Source organism: Eurosta solidaginis, chromosome 3, assembly GCF_040869045.1.
Source record: "Eurosta solidaginis isolate ZX-2024a chromosome 3, ASM4086904v1, whole genome shotgun sequence".
NCBI lineage: Eukaryota > Metazoa > Arthropoda > Insecta > Diptera > Tephritidae > Eurosta > Eurosta solidaginis.
In genome coordinates this window covers 187,508,681-187,527,402 of record NC_090321.1, presented here as the reverse complement: position 1 = coordinate 187,527,402, position 18,722 = coordinate 187,508,681, and the positions used below count along the sequence as shown (strand labels likewise).

General features: G+C 39.1%; 1 protein-coding gene across 4 annotated transcripts in view; it reads left to right on the top strand.

Annotated features, from left to right (window-relative positions):
• Nucleotides 1-18,722, top strand: part of blow (blown fuse) — a 65,948-nt gene that overhangs the window by 4,165 nt on the left and 43,061 nt on the right. Inside the window, exon 1 of one of the 4 annotated variants that reach the window (XM_067774279.1) lies at nt 17,455-17,569. The exons of 1 other annotated variant lie outside the window; for it this stretch is intronic. The gene's annotated coding sequence lies outside the window, so the exon portion shown is untranslated. 2 more of the 4 variants (XM_067774280.1, XM_067774278.1) reach the window with 2 other exon arrangements.

Sequence of the window (18,722 nt, the reverse complement as noted above, 5' to 3'; positions counted from 1 at the left end):
TATAATGAGAACATTTGCATATCGTTCTATAAGAATTAACGACATCTGATTTATTTTGCGGCCAAAACCTGTTATATTAATGTGACCCCGTTTAATTTTATTCCTATCGCTCAATCATTGCCATTCTCTTATTCCGGAAAGGCGTTGAACGTACCACCGGACCAAGAGATTGGTTTCCGTTTTGCAATTTTTTGTTAATAATTGTTTCCACTCGTAACTCCTCATCTACTTTATATTAATATCTTACACAGTTATTCGTAGTACACTTTCAATAGCTAAAATGATCCAGTCATATTGCAGCCATCCGCCGGTCATATATAAATAAAGACGATTTTCCCATTTTTTTTTATTTTTGATTTTCCCCTTGCGTTCGATTTATCTATAATAAATCGTTTGAGTAACGTCGCAACACTTTCAACTGTGGTAAGCTAAATACAAAAAACTAGTACTAGGGTACACCCTATATTTGGCTATTTAAGAAGCTATTCTGTCTTACTTACCTTACCGATTTTGGGAATTCCTACGTTTTACAGCTAAAAAATCTGCAAGCATTTGGCAGAGCTCGACAAATATACCCAGGCGTAAATCATATTGTAACGATTTTACTGCAAATCCTCTTATTTGCAACCTTCTGCTAAGTTCGAATCACTAAACTGCTGAATAAATAAAACCACTATTCAGTAATGAAAAATGGTCTTTACTAAAGTACTTCACAATAAATAACTCTACTATTGCTCGACAGATAGTGTGCTTAATCAAAACTGACTCTCGCGCTCCACTGTTGGTGCTTTTATACTCTGTGATTTCCTCGTTGCATCTTCTAGGCGCTTCCAGAATTTACTTAGTTACTGCCATATAATTATAACTACAGATGCACGTGTATAGCTTCTCATATGCACGTGTATTTGTAGGCGACACTTCCACAATTACAATTGCATACTTTTGGAAGCATCTCAGATAAGATATCTGCATGAGTTTGTGCATTGCTTCTCCGCTGCGTGTACGAACATATGTGTAGACATAATGATTGATTCGTTTATGTAGATACATAATGATTGATTTATGGATGTGCATACAATCAATGCTTAGCATCGGCTTAGATATGGCAGTACCCCTTAGTGTTGCTAATATTCGTAACACTGCCCTCCCCCTAAGTCTGATCGTCCCGATCAGACAAATCTCTCGATCTAAACGCCGCTAGCATCTCCAAATGAACCACTCTTCTACTTCGTGGTTTCCCAATGGTTTGTATGCGGTAGATGGTATCACTGATCTTCTTCACAACTTTGTACGGGCCTTCCCAACTGCACCGAAGTTTGGATGGAACCCCTTTTCGCCGGTGAGGGTTGTATAACAGTACCAAATTTCCCTCCAAGAAACCTTCAGAATTATTGTTCTCATCGTACCTGCGCTTCATCTTACTACTCATTATCCTTGATCGTTCCCTCGCACTCTGTTGTTTGGCCAATGAACCACTTTGTAGAGCTTGCTCTTGACGGATTGGCTTCACATAATCAGTATCGTTCCGACGTTTCTTTCTGGAAAATTCTTTCAGTCGTTTTAGTGCGTCCATTAGGTTTTGTCAATGCCAGTGTTTTTCTCGCAGGTACCTTTGGTTTTGATTTGTTTGGCCCATTCGTTCCATCAACCTTTGCTCGATCTACTTTCCTTGACTTTCGTGGTCTCTGTCGAATCTCCTCCACCAGCACTCGATTACTGCTGAACCCTTTTTCCAAACTGAAGTTAAGTGGCACATCCTGGTTCTCATAGCGCATAATCTTTCTTGGCATATCGATCCTGATGTCATGGTCAACTAAGAAGTCCACTCCCAATATGACTTCATCAACGATCTCCGCCACAACGAATTTGTGTAGAACCATGACATTCCCAAGTAAGACTTCACAGATCACTTCTCCCTGGACTTGGTTATACTCGCCAGTAATCGTACGCAATCTTGCTCCAGGTAGTGGCTTTGCTCTCCTGTTGACCAAATCAGATCGGATCAAGGAATGAGATGCGCCCGTATCGACAGTCAGTACACGCTCCTTGCCATCGACATTCCCTCTGACGGTAACGCTGCTTGATTTCCTTCCAATTTGCGACACAGATACCACAGGACATTCAATAGCTGGAATAGCTCTCGATCTCTACATCTTACTCGCTCTTGCTCATCCCCTCCAGCTTTGTTATTACAACCACTCATGCTGTTGCAACCACTAGGATCAAGATCGCAATGACGTGCAATGTGACCGGGCTTCCCGCATTTGAAGTATTTGATAACTCTCTCACTCCGCTTTTGCGATCCTTTCAGCGCCTCCAATATTGCGTCTACCCACTCTGGTCTTTCTACTTCCAGACGGCGTGCTTTGAAAATTGGCTTACACAGAAGCGACTGTTTCCTGAATCAGAGCTTGTGAAACCGTTTCTGCGAATGTTGGCTTTGGGTTTGCGTATGAAGCTCGCTTTGTTTCGACGTCCCGTATGCCAGTTATAAAGCTCTGGATCTTTACCCTTTCAGTGTATTCCACGGGTGCATCCGCATTCACTAAATGTGCCAGCCTTTCAACATCCGACGCAAACTCTTGCAATGTATCACCAGGCTTCTGGAAGCGGTTCAGTAACTCCATTTGGTATATCTGTCTCCTATGCTCAGTTGTGTATCGTCTCTCTAGAGCGCCCATCAATGCTTCATAACACTTCCGTTCGCCCTCTGGAATGGTTTGTAAAATCTCACCTGCAGGCCCTTTCAATGCCATGAACATTGCAGCAACTTTATCTTCAGCATTCCAGTTGTTCACTGTTGCTCAAATCGTAGCTTAAAGACCTGGAAAGGAACAGAGCCGCCAAAAGATGGAGTTTATACCTTCGTATTTCTTGCTGAAACAACTGGGCGATTTAGTTGCAATGTATATGACCTCGCAATGTTTCAATCTCGGCCTCGATTTTGTCCTCAAGTTGCAAAATTTTTTTGTCTTGCGCCTCCATCTGCGAAGAAATACGTCCTTCTTGCTCTTCCAGTTGTGCAGAGATCTGCGCTGATATTTGTGCCGACATTTCGGATATTCGTGCCTCTTGTGCTTCAATCTTCGATGTTATACGGTTCTGCGATTCCAGTTGAGATGCTATACGTGTCTCCTGTGATTCCATCTGTGATGACATATACGTTTTCTGTTCTACCAGTTGAGTTTCCATCTTGGATGTAATCTGTGTCGACATTTGTGAAATACGCGTTTCTTGTGTTTCAATCTTTGACGTTATGCGGTTCTCCTGCGATTCCAGTTGGGATCACATTTGTGACGACATTTCTGACATTTGCGACGACATTGATGTTACTGTCAATGTTTGTGCAAATATTGCAGCCAAAATCATGTTCAAGTCTGTGCTCGTAACTGTCTGCGATGTTTCGTTTTTCTCTTCAATTTTTGTTGTTGTCTCGTCCGCATCAGGATAAAAGACATACTCGTCCACATCAATGCCTTGCGACTCCATTACCTCTCGTAGCCGTGCTTGAAGTTCGATCTTATTGCCGGTTGTATTCAAACCACGCTTCTCCTTTTTCAGTTGCTGGATCCTCAATTCACTCAACTTTGCCATGTCCAAGTTGTATTCCCAATCTTCGGAATTTATTCAACAATTCCTCTTCTGACACCAATTGTAACGATTTTACTGCAAAACCTCTTATTTGCAACCTTCTGCTAAGTTCGAATCACTAAACTGTTGAATAAATAACACCACTATTCAGTAATGCAAAATGGTCTTTTTTAAAGTACTTCACAATAAATTACTCTACTATTGCTCGACAGATAGCGTACTTAATCAAAACTGACTCTCGCGCCTCTACTGTTGGTGCTTATACTCTGTGATTTCCTCGTTGCATCTTCTAGGCGCTTCCAGAATTTACTTAGTTACTGCCATATAATTATAACTACAGATGCACGTGTATAGCTTCTCATATACGCGTGTATTTGTGAGCGACACTTCCACAATTACAATTGCATACTTTTGGGAGCATCTCAGATAAGATATCTGCATGTGTTTGTGCATCTCTTCTCCGCTGCGTACGTACATATGTGTAAACATAATGATTGATTCGTTTATGTAGATACATAATGATTGATTTATGGATGTGCATGCAATCATTGCTTAGCATCGGCTTAGAGATGGCAGTACCCCTTAGTGTTGCTAATATTCGTAACATTATTGGCATTATTCAATCATCCTTTCCACCGCAGTGACGATGTTCCACTTCCACTGCCGCCGATGGATATCCATCGAAACACATTATACATAAAGATGTTGCCCAGTCGCAAAGATCCACAAACGTCTGGCGGACGACTTTTTCCTGTATGATAAATGGGCAATGTCACTCAGTAATCCTCAGGATACGCTACGATAAGAAGGGGTTGTGTAGCTTAACCTTTTCAAGGGGTTGTCAGCGCAATTTATAGCTTCTCCAACTCAATTGTCCTCCTCAGCTACCCGTGGTGAATTTTGCTTCTTTAGCACGCGAAGCTCTGGTGACTTCAGTTCCTCATAAAACTAGTGGATGGGGCGGGATGGCCAGGAATATTCAATGTGTCATAGTAAGTCGTTCCCCACATGGTCGCTTGTTGCTTAATGGTGCATGTTACCGGAACGTACTGCAAAGGACCATCAGCATTGATAACACTTCCCAAACCTTCGGAGAGTGTCATTATCGCTGAAACAACAACAACAACGACAAGAAACTTTATTAGATTGTCGCCTTACTTAGGTAAAAGTAACAAGACTACAGTGGTCTGTTATTAGAAAAATTGTTTTCTAATTTTTTGTAAACCCTTTTTTTGTAATATATAGAATATAATGCGGATCGTGCTTATTGGATGATGGCAGACTGCTTTTTATTCTTTTTTTATATAATACCTATTTTTCTTGTTGTTGTTGTTGTATTAACGATAAAGACACTCCCCGAAGATTTTGGGGAGTTTTATCGATGTTGATGGTCCTGTGCCAGATATAGATCCGGTACGATCCGGTAACAAAGCACCATTAAGGTACTATCCCTCGCATATCGGGGACGATTAGTATGACCACATTAAAGGTTCTAGGCCATACCGCCCCCACCCCCTAGTGCCATGAGAACTTGGGGTCGCGAAAGCCTCGACTGCTAATTATGTGTACGATACATTCATATTTGTAACAGGACTCGCGTAGGTGAGATTGAAAATTGGGCTGTGGAAGCTTTGAAGCTCTAAAGCTTTGTATTGCGCTTATCAATCCCTTGAATCCCGACTCTTTCTTCCTCATATTTTATGTTGAGCTATGAAGTTGTTGTTGTTGTAGCGATAAGGACACTCCCCGAAGGCCTTGGGGAGTGTTATAGATGTTGATAGTCCTTTGCCGGATGCAGATCCGGTACGTTCTGGTAAGAAGGACCATCAACGTATTAGCCTGACCAACTCGTAGACGATTTGGTATGACCACATTAAACCTTCTAGGTCATCCCGCCCTCCAACACACTAAAACCATCAGGAATTCGTGGTCGCCAGAGCCACGGGAAACAGGATTCGCCACGGGTGGGTGAGGTTGACAATTGGGTTTGAGAAGCTACATATATATTGCGCTGGCAACCCCACGAAGTTGTCTTGTAGGGCAGTCAGTCGTACGACCACAATGAAGCAATCAGAATCTTATAATGAAGAGAGACTAACAGATATACTTACAGTACCGGACAGGATTAAAAATTGTACAGCGCTTTGAAGCTTTAGTGGCACCAACCGATCGTTATAGTGAGCGCTTGACATCAGCCCGTGAAGAATTAGATCGACACAATTCGCTTACAATAGCTTAGTCGGCAGAAACTATCGCCACTGAAAAGTGTATGAGAAGGGAAAGGCTTCCGGTAGGATGATGAGGCCGCGGTCGACTAAAGGTTACACCTTTAAGAGGCAGCAATGACCTAATGTAAGGGCCATGAAATAAGCCAACAAGAAGTACGGATGTTGAAGTGGGTGATAAGCCAAAGGGGCCTAAATGGTGTTACCCGATTTCTGAGTTTATATTAAGAACAACTTTGAAATTTTTTGGGAACTAATAGATGCTCTCATTTGTGGTGTAGCGCGCTTCTGATTTCACGCACTACCTACTTTGACAGTCAACAGCAATCACAAAAAACAACAACTACCGCAGTTGAGCGCCAAACTATAACTCTACACCCATATATTGTGTTCGATATTCGATCGAAATTGCCAGAGGTGCAACTCCGGTTTGTATGGCCTTTATTGAGGTGACTAGGTATGTATATGTATATAAATTTATGCATTTGTGTGTTGATAAATATTCTTTCCTTGTTTTTGTATTCTTTTTTGTTTGATTGTCTTTCGCAAGTTTGCGTTATCCACAAGTTGACATGATTGTTGACCGTGTGCCGGCTTGCCTGCTAGCCTGTTTTATCCATTCAGCCAGTCCACCAACCCAACAGCCATCCAATCACTTACACCGCCAACTGCACATTCGTTTTATTTCTTCCTATGTTTCGCGCTCCCACCCAGACTTAGCTTGGCACAAAGAAAACCACGATCGGACGTTTGTGGTTACGGGCAAGTGCGGCCTATAAGTTTTCCATTTATTGCTCATCTTTTAAGTGAGTTTTAACGTTTTTATTTGTTAATTTATGCTTTATTGACTTTGTTTTATTTTGTCCATTTTTTTAATTTTTGCATTTTATTTATTCGCATGATTCACACAATATGACTTGAATAGAGCTCTATTCAAGTCATATTGCGATTCTTCAGTATATGTACATGCTGTAAGCTCTCTTCGTTCTTCGTTGACCATTTTCCATTCCGCACAGTGGGTTGGTATTTCGAAAAGCTCTGAATTGTGGCTTAACATAATATAAATATTAAGCCGTACCACCTTCAAAACCAATGAATCGATTGCGTATGTATATTTCAGTAGATCAATAGTTTGTTCTAGAGCTGAACCAATGTGAGTCGCAGGAAATCAGATGATTGCTTGTTTATTGTGATTTTCCTGGGAAAATGTCGTACCATGGGGAGCAAGGCGAATTCAGTAGCAGGTGTTGTTATCCCAACAGCTGATTGCTTCATCTTGATTATTTTCCATACAGCGCCTTGTACTTTAATATGCCAGTCAATCGGAATCAATGAACATTTTCTTTTGACTTGACATTCTTCTGAACAGCGAATTGGTTGAATTCGCTTTGACACCACCTGGTATGGATTCGCCTTGATGGGGAGTCTGTTAAAAAAATTGCTCAAATTTTGTGTTGAAAATTTTCTTTTGACTTGACATTTTTCGGCACGACGAATTGATTGAATTCGCTTTGCCATCGCCTTGTATGGATTAGCCTTGATTCGCCCTGAAAATAACGATGAACTATGGCAAAGCAAATTCAGCACAAGGTAATGTCGGCCGCAGTGGTGTGCTGAAAGACCAGGCTTCAAGTTCTGAGCCAGAGCGAATTCGGTACAGGGTGGTGCAATCTCATCAGCTGATTGGCAAAATTTAGTACAGCAGATTGTCAGTAAAACAAAATCGATTCGGCTGAATTTGCTTTGCTATCTACTTTTATAGATCTGCCTTGAAAAAGCTTATCAGCAAAAATTCATCTTCCTTACAGCTGCCGAAGTCAGCATAAAACATTGAGGTGCCGCCATGCTAATTTTGTATGAATAATTAAAAAGTAGCAAATTGAAGGGGGAACTCGGCCTAAATCTCCTCGGAAGCTAATAGCGCCAATTATTTTGTTTTTTATTTAATGGCATTTCACTAGTTGATTGCCTAGTCTTGCGATTTTCCTAAGAAAATGTGATACCACAAATCGGTGCAGTGATAGTTTATCACTGTCTCAAAATTGAATGATATATGGAAATATTAGTACCACCCATCGATATATCTTTACTAAACATAGTTCACGTCCATACCTGAACTCACTTCATCTTGGTATAAAAAATGGCCGTGATCCGACTATGACCACGCCCACTTTTTCGATATCGAAAATTACGAAAAAAGGAAAAAATGCCATAATTCTATACCAAATATGAAAAAAGTGATGAAACATGGTAATTGGATTGGTTTATTGACGCAAAATATAACTTTAGAAAAAACTTGGTAAAATGGGTGTGACACCTACCATATTAAGTAGAAGAAAATGAAAAAGTTTGCAGGAAGAAACCAAAAGCCCTTGGAATCTTGGCAGGAATACTGTTCGTGGTATTACATATATAAATAAATTAGAGCTACCCGACAGATGATGGTCTGGGTCACCCTGGCCCACATTTTGGTCGATATCTCGAAAATGCCTTTACATATACAACTAAGGGCCATTCCCTTCATTAATACCTTTGATTTGATACCCATACCGTACAAACACATAGAGTCATCCGTGGTCCACCTTTATGGCGATATCTCGAAAAGGCGTCCACCTAGAGAACTAAGGTCTACTCCCTTTTAAATAATCATTAACACCTTTTCATTGCCTTTTAAAATACCCTTTAATACCTTCCGTTTGATAGCCATGTCATACAAACACATTCCAGGGTTACCCTAGGTTCATTTTCCTACATGGTGATTTTTCCTTATTTTGTCTCCAAAGCTCTCAGCTGAGTATGTAATGTTCGGTTGCACCCGAACTTAGCCTTCCTTACTTGTTTTTTAAATATCTTTGCGCTCATATCTCAGAAAAGCCGCAACCGATTTGATTGATTTTGTGAACAGATAGTGTATGAAGTTCTAAAATTTTTTACCTAGGCGATGCCAATGAAACTGATTTTACAAGGTTGCTACCTATTTGCAATAATTTTTATACTCAGCTGAGCAGAGCTCACAGAGTATATTAACTTTGTTCGCATAACGGTAATCCGTAACGGCATAAACTAATCGAGATAGATATAGACTTCTACGAATTTAATTTACCTAATTATAAATTCTATGCAAGTGCTAATGATTCGTATCCAGCTGGCGGTGTAGGGGTTTTTGTTCATGATTCGTTTGACTGTAGCAAAATTGAACGACTTAGTCTCACTAGTGCTGACGCTATAAAGGTTTCGTGCTGCATTTGCAAAATAAACTTTGTATTTGTCTGTATTTATAGACTTCACTCGCAACTTTCTCAATTATTTATCGATGAGTTCAATTCATTATTAAGTAGTGTATCAACGACGAATCTTGTAATTTTGGGCGATTTTAATCTGGATCTATTAAGTACAAGCTCTGTACTTAATAATTATAACATGGTATTGTCAGATCATGGGTTATATTCACTTATAAACGAAGCTACTAGACCAGTGGCAGGTACGTGTCTTGATCACGTACTGTGCCGCTTCTTTGGTTCTTCTTGGTCTGCCTGTTCCGCTATTAACTCGGACCTGGGTATCACGGATCACTGTATGAGTGGTATTCTCTTTAAAAACACAATGGTTGAGAAAGACGTTAGAAAAAGAAATAGGCATGTTGTGGAAAAAATTAATTTTGATCAACTAAATATTGAACTTCGCTTAAATATTTGGAGCAATGTATACGCCGAAGAAAATGTATCAAGGGCATACGGCTTGTTTTTAGATAATTTAATGCAATGCATTAACTCCTCAACATACTGCGTTAACAAAAAAGCATCAGAAATCAGACTCAAACCGTGGATAACTAAATGCCTTTTGAATAGAATTAGGTTCAAAAATAAATTTAAAAAAAAAGTGCAACAAACATCCATGTGACACCAATTTGAATACTCGTTTTAAGCAAATATGCAAACGAATCAATGGAGAAATTCGTAAATGTGGGGACGATTATTATAATAACTTAGTCAATAAATCCAAAGGTAATCCAAAAGAAGAGTGGAAAGTAATAAATAGGATTATTGATAAAAACACAAAAAGGCAAGATTCTCATTTTGTTTTACAAAAAGAAGGCGTTGATATTTCTGTTCCCATAGAAATAGCAAATGATTTTAATGAATACTTTACTTCAATTGTGAAGTCAAACTTTCCGCCAAATGTGACACCCCTTTGCGATTGTTGCTCTGATTTTGGAGTAGCTAAAGATTCTTTCAGAAGCAACAGCTTCTTTTTTGAGCCAATCTCAGGACCGGAAATTTTAACTGCAATCAAATCTTTGAAAAATAGTAATTCTTCCGGTCATGATGGAATCTCTAACGTTATGTTAAAGAAAATCTCATACAATATTGTTGATGTTTTAAAACATATCTTTAACTTGAGTGTTACAACTGGGATTTTCCCAGAACAATTAAAATTAGGAATTGTAATACCGATTCTCAAAAAAGGTAATAAAAAAGATATGGCTAACTATAGGCCGATTTCACTTTTGTCATCAATTACTAAAATTTTTGAAAAAATTGTAAAAGTAAGGATGTTATCCTACTTTGAAAAAATAAATTTTCTTAGTCCTTTGCAATTTGGTTTCAGGGATGGTCTTTCTACGGAAGATGCTCTTTTGGACTTCTGTTCAACTATATACAAGGGTATTGATTCAAAAAAAGATTGTGCTGGGCTTTTTGTGGACATTACAAAAGCATTCGATATGGTTGATCATGGCCGTCTTTTAAATAAGCTTTATGATTTGGGAATTCGTGGCTTATTATACAATTGATTTGTTTCTTATTTAGGAAATCGAACACAAAGAGTGAAAATAGGCAACACTCTTAGTGAGACCAAAGTCATAAACTCTGGTGTACCACAAGGATCGGTTCTGGGTCCCATATTATTCCTTATCTATGTGAACTCACTATTTATTCAACCTTTTAAGGGCAAAGTCGAAGCATTTGCGGATGACCTAGGAATTGCATATAACTCAACGGATCCTTTAAATTTGATAGCGGATCTGAACCACGATATACACATACTTCGGTCATGGTTTGCGGAACATAAACTGGTTGTCAGCAATAAAACCAAATTAATGTGCTTTAGTCCAAAACTTCAAGAAGCACAAGATCTTAATATAACTTTTCACAGTGCAATATGCAAACGTAATATCCTATATAGTAACAAGTGCTCCAACCATCGTTATCAGTATTCTTTTCAAAATAATACAGCATGTGACTCTAACTGCTTTGAAATTGAAAAAGTGAATAGCTTCAAATACCTAGGAGTCACAATTGACCGTAATCTATACTGGAATGAGCAAATCGCAACTGTAAGAAAATACTTACATTCAACCAATCGTATACTTTACCGTCTTAGAAAATACGTTCCAAACCATACACTGAAAACAGTTTATTATAGTATATTTCATTCAAAATTAGAATATGGAATAAGTTGCTGGGGTGGTGCTCACTCCAATAAAATAAATCAATTAACTGTACTGCAAAAATGTTCAGTAAGGAAAATTTTTAATTGTCCACGTCGGACTCACTCCTTTGACTTATTTAGAAGATCAAAAATATTCCCAGTTCGGCATTTGTTCTATTACAAAGTTTTAAAAATTTTTTACATGAGAGGTGGCTATTTGCAAAATCCCACACGAGGAATGTACAGCCTGCGTAGTAACCATAGCACACTTGTTTCTTTACCAGTTTTTCGAACAACATTGTTTAGAAATTCCTACACTGTCTTATCCTGCAAACTTTTTAATTCCCTTCCAGAAAACATACGAGACATTAGATCCAGATCTGTGTTTTTAAAAAAAATAAAAACTTGGCTTCTTGAGTTTGATACCAACCAGATAGAAATTTTGATGCACTACGTTGTATAATATAGTCTTTAATTTTATATATGCATTGTATAGTTTTGAATTTTCTTTTTGCTGTTTTCTTATGAGGAATTCTGTAAACTTAGCTTTTGTATTCTTTCTTCAAATTGTTTCATGACTTAATTTAGTCAATTTATTTTTGAAATATCTTATTCTCATTTTAAATAAATTTTTTTTATATATATCTTGTATTCTTTTTTTTTTGTTCACCCCACTACTACTATTTATACAATGGAATTTGTTAAAACATGATGTGACATACAACACTATTTTTATTATATAAAATAAAGATGTCACTAACTATTCTCTAAGTAATGATATTGTAGACATGTAAAATTAAGCTATCGAATATGTACATACGCTTATGAGAATAATGAAATAAATAATAATCTAATCTAATCTAATCTATCAAAATGATATGGGCGAAAAAATAAATTTATTTAGCCATGTCCGTCCGTCCGTCCGTAAACACGATAACTTGAGTAAATTTTGAGGCATCTTGGTGAAATTTGGTATGTAGGTTCCTGGGCACTCATCTCAGATCGCTATTTAAAATGAACGAAATCGGACTATAACCACGCCCACTTTTTCGATATCGAAAATATCGAAAAACCCAAAAAGTGCGATAATTCATTACCAAATACGTATAAAGGGATGAAACTTGGTAGGTGGGTTGACCTTATGACGTACAATAGAAAACTGGTAAAATTTTGGACAATGGGCGTGGCACCGCCCACTTTTGAAAGAAGGTAATTTGAAAGTTTTGCAAGCCGTAATTTGGCAGTCGTTGATGATATCACGCTCAAATTTGGCAAAAGCGTTACTCCTTTTGTGTGTGCTAAGTTAAAAATTAGCAAAATCAGATGACGAACACGCCCACTTTAAAAAAAAAATTTTAAAAGTCAAATTATAACAAAAAATTTAATATCATTACAGTATAAGAGTAAATTATGTCAACTTTCAACTCCAGTAATGATATGGTGCAACAAAATACAAAAATGAAAAAAAAAATTAAAATGGACGTGGCTCCGCCCTTATTCAATTAATTTGTCTAGAATATTTTTAATGCCATAAGTCGAACAAAAATTAACCAATCCTTGTGAAATTTGGTAGGGGCATAGATTCTATGACAATAACTGTTTTTTGTGAAAATGGGCGAAATCGGTTGAAGCCACGCTCCGTTTTTATACACAGTCGACCGTCTGTCCTTCCGCTCAGCCCTTAACACAATAACTTGAGCACTCCATTTTAAAATACTCATTATCACCTTTCGTTTGATACCCATATTGTACAAACGCATTCTAGAGTCAACCCTGGTCCACCTTTATAACGATATCTCGAAAAGGCGTCCACCTATAGAGCTAAGGCCCACTCCCTTTTAAAATACTCATTAACACCTCTCGTTTGATACCCATATCGTAGAAACAAATTCTAGAGTCACCCCTGGTCCACCTTTATGGCGATATCTCGAAAAGGCGTCCACCAATAGAACTAAGGCCCACTCCCTTTTAAAATACTCATTAACACCTTTCATTTGAAGCCCATATCGTAGAAACAAATTCTAGAGTCACCCCTGCTCCACCTTTATGGCGATATCTCGAAAAGGCGTCCACCAATAGAACTAAGGCCCACTCCCTTTTAATTAACACCTTTCATTTGATACACATATCGTACAAACAAATTCTAGAGTCACCCCTGGTCCACCTTTATGGCGATACCTCGAAAAGGCGTCCACCTATAGAAGGCGTCCACCCATAGAACTGAGGCCCACTCCCTTTTAAAATACTCATTAACACCTTTCATTTGATACCCATATCGTAGAAACAAATTCTAGAGTCACCCCTGGTCCACCTTTATGGCGATATCTCGAAAAGGCGTCCACCAATAGAACTAAGGTCCACTCCCTTTTAAAATACTCATTAACACCTTTCATTTGATACCCATATCGTACAAACAAATTCTAGAGTCACCCCTGGTCCACCTTTATGGTGATATCTCGAAAAGGCGTCCACCTATAGAACTAAGGCCCACTCCTTTTAAAATACTCATTAACACCTTTCATTTGATACCCATATCGTACAAAAAAATGTTAGTCTCACCCCTGGTCCACCATTATTCCGATATCTCGAAAAGGCGTCCACCCATAGAACGAAGGCCCACTCCCTTTTAAAATACTCATCAACATCTTTCGTTTGATACCCATATTGTACAAACGCATTCTAGAGCCACCCCTGGTCCATTTTTATGGCGATATCTCGAAAAGGAATCCACCTATAGAACTAGGGCACACTCCCTTTTAAAATACTCATTAACACCTTGCATTTGATACCCATATCGTACAAACAAATTCTAGAGTCACCCCTGGTCCACCTTTATGGTGATATCTCGAAAAGGCGTCCACGTATAGAACTAAGGCCCACTCCCTTTTAAAATACTCATTAACACCTCTCATTTGATACCCATATCGTACAAACAAATTCTAGAGTCACCCCTGGTCCACCTTTATGGTGATATCTCGAAAAGGCGTCCTTCTATAGAACTAAGGCCCACTCCCTTTTAAAATACTCATTAACACCTTTCGTTTGATACCCATATTGTACAAACGCATTCTAGAGCCACCCCTGGTCCACCTTTATGGCGATATCTCGAAAAGGAATCCACCTATAGAACTAAGGCCCACTCCCTTTTAAAATACTCATTAACACCATTCATTTGATACCCATATCGTACAAACAAATTCTAGAGTCACCCCTGGTCCACCTTTATGGCGATATCTCGAAAAGGCCTCCACCTATAGAACTAAGGCCCACTCCCATTAGAAATACTCATTAATACCTTTCATTTGATACCCATATCATACAAACAAATTCTAGAGTCACCCCTGGTCCACCTTTATGGCGATATCTCGAAAAGGCGTCCACCTATAGAACAAAGGCCCACTCCTTTTTAAAATACTCATTAACACCTTTCATTTGATTCCCATATCGTACAAACACATTCTAGAGTCACCCCTGGTCCTCCTTTATGGTGATATCCCGAAATGGCGTCCACCTATAGAACTATGGCCCACTCCCTTTTGAAATACTCTTTAATACCTTCCATTTGATACCCATGTCATACAAACACATTCCAGGGTTACCCTAGCTTCATTTTCCTACATGGTGACTTTCCCTTATTTTGTCTCGAAAGCTCTCAGCTGAGTATGTAATGTTCGGTTCCACCCGAACTTAGCCTTCCTTACTGGTTTTAATTAAAAGCGCTATGCCAGTATGAGTATCAAACGAATAGTATCTTATGACGTATTATAATACAAATATTTTAAAGCGATTTGTCACCTAGGGTTACCAATTGACCTTATTAGATCTATATACCAATTGACCTTTTTAGATCTATATGTATATATCCACTACTATCTCGGGAACATCTCTACCAATAGAAAAGATTTGGTACATATATACATAGATTTTAAATTCGAAGGAAAATTTCGTATATATTTCTTGTATGGAAAATAATAGCAGCCAATTAGTTTTAACATTTCCTTTATCGCTCTATAATGAGAGGCACATATTTTTCTTAGCGAAGCCAGAGCTCCCCTGTGCGCGTTTGCTAAAAAATCTTTAGAAAGAGGTAGCAAGAAGCATATGAGTTTTCTTGCTAGGTGGATACTGCTTTACAATCGAAGTTTTCTTGGGCATTTCTTGAGCTTCTTGTATGGAATTTTTCATTTCTTGCGATGTGGATACCGCGCTTAAGAACTTTTGCTTAGGGTTTGTTATTCAGTATATTCCTTCAAAGATGCCACCTATTCGTAAATCTTAAAAACTTTAATAATATATGCAAATTTGACTACCAGACGAATGTTTTTTTACGCCGTAGGTACTTAAAAGCAACTGTTTTTGGAGAAGGGTTCACCCAAGAGTTACCACCTCTTTATCTCTCTAAATATGCGCTCCTATCTCGGCAACGGCTCAATCGCTTTGGATGATTTTGTACTTAAAAGCAACTGTTTTTTGGGTAGGGTTCAGAACAGAGTTACCACCTCTTTATTTCTCTAAATATGCGCTCCTATCTCGGCAACGGCTCAATCGCTTTGGATAATTCTGTACATGGATAATGGATAAGAGCTGCTCTGATAAGGGAAGCTCACGTGGACAACATGAAGGTCCCTTGTGATACCACATAAAGTAAGATAACGGTGACGTAGATAAAGTTCCGAATGATACCGATCTCAACCTTGGATAAATCCTCGGGAGATCCAAGTGAGTTGCGACCGAAGTACTTTCGCCTAGTTCTGGCAAAAGCTGGGCAATCCAGCATAAAGTGATTTGAGCATTCCACCTCGTCATACAGTTGCAGCAGGATGGAGTTTCCAGTATACTGAAACGTACCGCATGGATACCCATGGGTCAGTGCCCTGTCAAACCCCAATGACCATTGATAGGTGAGCCTTAGTGAACCCAATTATTTTGGCAGACCTCCTGCCATCCACTTTCGGCCAGAAAGATCTTGATACCCTGCAAGAGGTGGTGTCCGCCCAACGTTTGCTGAGCTGACTCGAGGCCCGGCTATGGAGGAGCAACCCACAGGTGGCCAGCGGAGACCAGAAATCCCCACAGCCATCTTCATCCGGTTCAGTTGTGCCGATGCTGGCTAAGAGATCCGCTTGACAGTTTGCCGGGATATCACTGTGGCCCGGGACCCAGATAAACTTAATTATAAAATAGTTCGATGCAATCGCAAGCGATGTCAGGCACTCCCAGACCACGCTCGATCGCACTGTAGTTGAACTCAAGGCATTGATATCCGTTTGGCTATCAGAGTAGATGTTGAATTCCCCAACCATAGTAGCATTGGATAGCATTTAATCCACCGCATCCTTAATCGCAGCAACTTCCGCTTGGAATACACTGCAGTGATCAGTGCGGCTTACATTTAGCTCTTGACAAAAGAACCCCCACCAACCTTTCCGTCCAACTTCGAGCATTCCGTGAACAAGTTAATCGGTCCCCTGCTCCAGATGATTCCTCTTCCCCACTCCTCTCTCGGGGGAATGACGGGTGAAGGTTGTATAGGGAGCAGTTATCGGCATACAATAGTTCGTCCTGTCCGGGATAAAGTCGAACATAGTAAGAAGGTTAGAGTGTCCGAAGTCAGAAAGCCCGCCTCGCCCGCGATATCTACTGGGTGTATGTTCAGCATGACAGTTACAAGGTTGCGACGTTTTTTGGATATAAACAAATCGTATTTACGCTAGTTTTATATTGTACTATCATTTTTGTTCCTTCATATATATCTCAAGAACCTATTTATCTATTTGGAAGAAATTGTGTATTTGTATAACGCACTATATTATAAGCTATCTTACTTGAGGTATTTTTACTAGGCTGTCGCCTGTCGAATATGAATGTCAAATGAAAATACTTGTTGGCAGGGCTGTGATCAGAAATTAATTATAAATGATATTATCATATATAGTAATGCTGTAGATTTCTGATGCAAAGTTAAGTCACGCGGACAAATCCTCTCCCCTCCCAGCATACACCTTTGTCCGTCGCATAAAATAACTTATCACAATTTTTTGTTGCTATCATTCAAATAACTTTTTACACCATTAAATGTCGATCATATCCATCTGTGCCATGGCAGTACTCAACGCTCCCTACTCACTCAGCATGTGGTAGTGATTCTGCTCGCTGATTCGTTGTACTAACCTAGCTCGCTCTCTTGAGCCCGTCGCTGCAGGCATAACCAATATTGATTTGGTTGCATGCAGCGCATATGCGTCTAAGATTCGGTACGGTAAAGAAGTACGCATGCGCGACGCTCATAACCAATTCAGTTTGTAGTCCCGATTGACGTTGAGGTGATGAACATAAAATTATGTATGTGTAATAAAATGAATTAAATATTATATAGACAATGTAATGCAGAGAAGAAGATATGAAAATTGAAATAAAAAGATGGCAGTGCGAAAACCCCAACAAAACCATTTATGTGAGCACAGAACTAAAAAAAAAAAATAAGAAAGAATAAAACGAGTTGGCCATTTGCAAAACGGTTGGTCAGAGGACGGGAGATATTGATGGACAGTGGCGACAGTGTACGTATGATATAAAAAAATCAGTGACCGTGTTGGCGGCTATCGGCGGAGCACCGGATGCAAATGCATAAAAAAGTGTCCATGCTTAGATAGCCATAAATTGTGTAAATATTGCTTTAGTGTCCGCCACAACAACACTATTTTATGTCACTGGCTGCGTTATCGAAGTTGAAGTTGTTGCCGGGCCTTTGTTTTTTATTTTTATGACTGTGCTATTTTATGTGTTTGTTGTATAGTATGTGAATGTTAAATATATGCAATTAAACATTTTGTATATTTACCGTGAATTGGTAAAAAGTTTGTCGCGCGTCTAATGACACAGGAAATCAACGTAAATTGATTGGAACCTAAGCCGTCCCAAACTGTGCTAGACCAAAGTCTGCTTAGATTTTGTACGTAGGAAATGCAACCAATCCAAGCGTTGTAGTGTCGAAAATAGTCAGCGGAAACACAAAGGCACACTCAGCACTCCCTTTTATTTAAAGCTTTGTTAATGTGAAGAAAACGATATGATTGGGTTTTGTCTTTGCTATAGAACAAAAAAGTTTGAACAAATAATACTTCAAGATACTTAATACATATGAAATGGGGAGTTTCGAATAGATTCACAACAGTGACAGGGTGAGCGAGCTTAGCTCGGCATAACTTTCCTTCTTAATTCTACAACTTTACGTAATACAATTATAGATATAAATATGATAAAGGTTAGATGGCAAGGCACCTTAAAAGATTTGTATTTAAAAGCTATGTGAAATACCTACTTAGCCAAGCAGGGTGCTTTAGAGGCGTTCTATGGTCCAGAGCTCTTCTGTGGTCTTACAAGGGAATCCATAAGTAACTGGGGAAACAAAGCGGCACTGGATTGAATGTCCAGGGAAAAGACAAGCCGAATTGTTTATACTCCTAGCAACGAGAG